The sequence below is a fragment of the Varanus komodoensis genome, unplaced genomic scaffold (assembly GCF_004798865.1).
Source record: "Varanus komodoensis strain SLA01 unplaced genomic scaffold, ASM479886v1 scaffold3, whole genome shotgun sequence".
In the NCBI taxonomy this organism is placed as follows: Eukaryota; Metazoa; Chordata; class Lepidosauria; order Squamata; family Varanidae; genus Varanus; species Varanus komodoensis.
The window spans coordinates 63,385,843-63,391,663 of NW_025335761.1; positions in this window are offsets into that span (position 1 = coordinate 63,385,843).

Consider the following 5,821-nt stretch of genomic DNA (forward strand, 5'->3'; position numbering starts at 1 on the left):
AGGCGGCGGCGGCGGCGGCGGGGGAGACGGCCGCAGCCCCGGAGGGGCCCCCTCGGCGCTGCTGCATTGCGGATCGGGGCGGCGCGCGGGGCCGCCGAGGGTCCTGGCGCGCCGACGCGCACCCTGCGCATCCCCGCGGAGCGCCCCCGCGGCCGCCGCCGCACCGGGGACGCCCGAGCAGGTGCGTGGCGGGGATGCCGCGTGCGCTCCCGCGCCACTTGGCGGGGGGGCGAGCCAGCCCCGGCGGCGCGGGGGACGGGCGGGCCGTGTTCCCCGACCGGGCGCCCCGCGGATGCAGAGGCTGCCCCCGTGCTTCGCGGGCGGGGAAGCGAAGAGCCGCCCCCGGCGCACCGGGCGGCCAGCGGGTCGGGGCGTTGGGGATCCGCGGCGGACGTGCCTGCCGGGGGCCCGCGAATGCTGGCGCAGAGCGGCGAGGCCGTTCTCCCCGCAACTTTCCGGGCTGAGACACCTTCAGGGGCTGCCGCCATCACCTCCCTTCTCGCCGCTTCAGCCCCCGAACGGTTGGCTAATTTCTCTCGGCCCCTCCTGCTGGCTTTGATTCGTGCCATGTTACAAAGGCCAGGGAGGACGATTCCCAAGCCATAAAAAGTACCCCATTAGTTAAGGAAGCTTAACGTCCGTGTACCCCAGTTTATCCACTGGTCTGCTCGCTCAATCACCCTCAGTCCTGGTCTTACCCACTGAACGGGGAACGTGGGGATGCAGCACCTTGATCTGTGGGGATCTCCTCCTCCTCTTCGGCCCCATCCATTTGGCCCCATGTGTGGCCATGTTCCCCAAGACCTTGTGCGAAAAAAGACGCGTGACACTTCTCCCTGGCTCTCTCAAGACCACACTGTTCAGCAAAGGAAGGAAGGAGCAAGCCCTCCGGCTCCCTTTCCAAGCATCTTTCCACCTGTAAGCACACCTGCTCCTCTCCCAGTCGGCCGTCACACGTCGGCAGTGCGGCCCTGCGTGCTACGCAGGACACACACGCGAGCCCGTACAGAAATGACACACACACAAATCTGGCAACCGGAATGCTTCAGGAATCAGTGGAGGACCATTTAAACCTATGGGGCTGTAATGTCGCTCTTCAAGACATTCTTGAACAAAGGAATTCCAGATACCTGCGAGACGGCTGAAGTGCAATTATTAAGTAATAAGGACACATTCGTTGTCACTGTTGAAATCACACTGCGAAAGATAATTGGCTCACTTTTGTAATGTCGTCTGTATGAAATCACCCATCGTTGCTTTCCAAAGGCCAACTCTTGAGAAAATTACAATTATCTGTACTTTCCACATGTCACTTTCCTCTGACCTCGCCTGCCTCACATGGGTATTCACTCATTTGAGGCTCGTACATCACGCACCTGAGCAGGTAGGCAGCACCCACGAAAGTTCCTGCCAGAAGAAATGTCTTAGCCTTTCGGTTCCGCCAGACTCTCTGACATGCTTGAGTTCACTTTGTCCTTGGTGGTGGGTGGACATGCTGGCTTCTGGCAGACCTGCGGCAGTGCCGCGGCCGTCCCAAGAGCTTTCGGGTGGCAGCCAGCAGCGGACGGGCTTCTGCTGCGGGAACAGCTGTGGGTATGTTGATGCCAAGTGATCCCGGGCTGGCATCTGACCTCCGGTTTACTGCTGGGCATTCACCAGAGCAAAGTCACGTGTTGCATTGCTTTTTGATGACCCAGGAGCGGCTTACAACGAGAGCCGTTTTCCCCAGGGGCCTGGGAGAGCCAGAGCAAGTAAGGATGCGGGAGAAAGGCCAAGGGTCTGCAAATCAGCTGGGTTTCGTGTGGCTGAGGGTCGGCTTCTGCCAGGGAGCTGGGGACTTCAGACCTGTCGTGGGAGCACCCCTCCGCTCTGTGAATTCATCAACAGAGATCCTGCGTGTGACGCTCCCACCTCGCTAAAGCAGCCTCAGAGCCATTTTAAGTAACCAATTGTTGGATGGCATTATCTTGCTCAGGCTTGAGGGAACTCGGTTTTTCATTTGTTATCGTTCAGTTCAGGGGAACCCCCCAGTTTTGGATAAAAGAAAATGCCAATTGGATCATTAGGGGAGCCGATCTCCCGCATGTGAGAGGGAGTTCTATAAACTCAGAAGTGGGGTTGCTATTTTCTTGTGCAACCGGGAAAGCGAATTATTGGACCAATGACTCCTGTGTGTTTCTTGTCTAGGCAGGAGGGTCCTGTGGGCCAGGTGGGCCTGGGATCAAACCCAGCATGGCTCTTCTTATATCCCTGCATTCCCGTGGTCTAAGGGCCCACGGGATTCTCTGGAGTCCCAGATCTGAGGCTGGAAAAGTGCTGTGACTTCTGAGCAGGAAGACTTCACTGGGATCTCCCTTGCCCAAGCTCACAACTGATGGGGAAAATGGGGCCCGTACTGCTTTACAGTGGGGTTAATGGGAAACCCTGGAGAAGGTTAGGGGAGGGGGAGGGGAGCTAAAGGGGTGGGGAGGGGAGCAAGCCTAGGCTTAGGGCTGCATCTTGAGGGCCAAAACTGGCCTTTTAGCTATCTTGAAGAGCAGGGCACATGCCAAGGCAAAGACCACCTGGAACAGGCTGCCAATAGCCCTCCTCATTCAGGGGGCTGTGGGAATCCTCATTGTACTGCACCTTAAGAAAAATTCTATTAAAAAGGGAAGGCAAGTGACCCGTTTCTCGAAGGAGCGCTGAAGGCTAACTTTCCTGTGGCATGAATTTTCATAGTCTACAGAGGGGCAGGTGGCCAGTGGCTTGCAGGTGTTTTTGGAGTCCACCTCCCGTGAGCCCCAGCCAGCATGGAGATCTTGGGAGGTGAGGTCCAGCGCCATGCAGGGGGGCCACAGGTTGGGGCTGCTCCGAGGCATCTCCTTGGGGGGACATTTCCTCCCTTCAAGAGAATCCCCAGAGCTCTGGCTGTGGGGCTAGAATAGCTATGGGGGGATCTTTATTCCATGATGGGGGACACTTTTTTGGCATGCAAGATGCTTCGGTTGGAGTCCCTCGGCTGCTTCCAGCCACGTGACCCCGAGCAGATATTATTTGGCTCCTTATGCCCAGTGAGAAAATTGGCAAGATAGAAAACTCGGGCTGTCAGGCTCATTAATGCCACCTTAAGTCCAAAAAATGTTTTATTTCAAAACCAAGTAAGGGCTTTGTCCAGAAGTGGGATAGATGGACAGGAAAATTCTGTGGCGCACCAGTGTGGAAACACTGCCTGGCTATTCTTGATTCTAAAACTGTGTTCTGTGTATTACTCCGGAGGATGTGGTGCTTTCTTGTGAGTAAACAGGCCCAGATCCAACAGTAAACACACATCAAACTTTGTTTCTTTCACCTGGACCCCACCCCAAGATAAACAGCATCCAAAGCAGTTTGCATAAAACCTGGATGCGTTCCTAAGTGCAAGCATCCATAAAACTGGATGGAAAGAATCATAAATGCATTTAAGACAGTTAAAAGACCCTAACAATGGCATAAAAGCAGCCATCCAGTCCGGCAGACCTGCTTGTCCTCGAAATGATTGCTTGAATCAAGTCAAAGGCTCTTGTTCAGCAGCTGAAATACAAATTTCATTGTGAATGCAAAGAGCGCTGAGCGTCCTCATTCTCTTGATCTCCCGTTTAGTGACTTGAACTTCAAGAAAGGACTTTGAAACAGGAAACACCAAACGGCTGGAAAAGCAGACGAGATTCCGGCTTCATTCTCCGCTTGCCCGGGTGGATCAGCTTAAGAAAGAGAGTCCAGCAAGGACACCAGCCCTGCAGGGGTTTGGCTGGGGTGATGGAAACTGTAGTCTGACCCCTCTGGGGGGGACACCCGCTTGAGAAGGCCTGCTGCAGAAGAACCAGGCCTCTGCAGCCAGCCAGCCCGAAAGTCTCGCTGGGCCATTCGAGGTCACTGATGGGGTCGACAGGATGGCCAGTCCGTGAGCTCCAGGTGGTCCTTACAAAAGAAAGGCATTGATTTCAAAGGCACGCAGGAACACGGAATTGCTGCAGCACGATTCACCCGGGCAGTCAGCCGTATTTCTCCCGAGGTCGGCTATTCCTCGTGGCCTTGAATCAGGCTGCATGCGTTGAGTCGCCCACCTGGTTGGGCATCGCCTCTTATTCCCCACCGACACTTTCGGAGTGGCCACGGGGCAGGCCGTCTTCCGAGGCTGTGCCGTCGGGACTTGAATTCCTTCCGCTGCCTCAGGTTGCTTCTCCCGCTTGCACATCTCTGCCCATGTGAAGTGACTGCTACGTGTCACTGCTCACACCAGGATGCGTTTGCTGAGCTGGCAAGGTGCTGCTAAACTCTCCGGTCTGGTCTTTCTGCAGCACCAGGTGCAAGCCGCTTCTCCTCCTCAATAGTCTGCCTGGCCTCCTAGGCAAAGGGAAAGAAGAGGTGGCCATCTGCTGGGCGTTTGTGGGATCGCAGCTTTCCCAGCCAGTGCTGTCCCGCAGGCTGGGAATGATGGGCATTGCAGGCCAACACATCTGGATGGCCCTGGCTGGGAAAGGCTGCATCGGAGGACCCCTGTGCCAAACAGGCTCGCGTGGGGACTGGTACCCTTGCACATGAATTCAGTGAACTACAGTTTTGATTTAGTTTGAATCTGACGAGCTTGCCGTGGTATCCTTTGCTCCCTCCATGTTCCTTCTACAACAGTCCTGCAAGGTAGGTTAGGTTGAGCACATCCAACTGGCCTCTTCCAGAGAGTTTTATGACTGAGTAGAGATGGACTGTGTAGGTTTCCCTGATTCTAGTCCAGCACTCTAACCACTCTACAACACTGTCTGTGGAGGATATTCACCTGGCAATTCCTGGGTGTTGCTTTCCCAAGTCAAGCCTGTTTTGCAGAATGCCAAGGTGACCTTTTACTTTCTTTCCACCACAATTTTTGTATGTTTACTGAATTCACCCATCACGTCCCAGGGTAATCACAAAGCTGTTCACCTTGGACATGCCAGCAGTTACAATAACACAATGGGTGGTTAGCTCAGTACAACAAGCCAGATTGTGCACTGTTGTCAAATCCTGTAGCGTTAGGTGAACTCAGCTGTGCTAAGGAGCTGTGCATTGTTCACCGTGAACAACCACAAAGAGAATTATTTTTGTTGAGTTGTGAACTGTGGGCTAACATGGCTAACAAATCATGGTTTGTTAGCACAGCTGGGATCACACAACACAACAACCCACGGTTCAGTTACAACCCACATTCAAGTGTGCTGTGTTGTGCGAACTCGGCCAGTGTCACACAAAAGGGCATCACACTGGCATGGAATATTGCAGCCTTCCCTATTCTGGTGGTCTTGAGCTCAGCTCCCAGGACCCCCAGCCAGCTCTGACTGCTGCAGCTGCTGGGAGTTGTAGTCCAACACATCTGGAAAAGACCAGGTTCGGGAAGGCCAGGGTATTGCTTTTCTCACTGTGTGTGTAGACTGATGTGCGTGGATATAAGTTCACAGCAACCGAAATCTTTGAACAGTCAAGATTTTTGGAGGCTGTTGCTTCATAGTCCAGCTAATCAAGCCGAAGACGAAGCAGGGAGATTAATTTACACTTATTCAACTAGCTCTCTAAATGCTAATAAAAGATGATGCGATCGTGGATTGTAAAAGCACAGCTCCGGGATATGTCCTTATGAGGGGAAATTAAATTTGGCAGGCTGCCTCATAACGTGGCAGGTCCGGGCACTCCGACTTCTTTGTGCGAACAGACACATCTGGCAATTTAAGCGTGTTGTGGGTGCCCTCACAAAATGGCCGTCATGGGCACAGGGGTTGCCCGTTCACAACCTGGCGGGCACGGTCGAAGTGAGCAGCCACAAAATATTCAT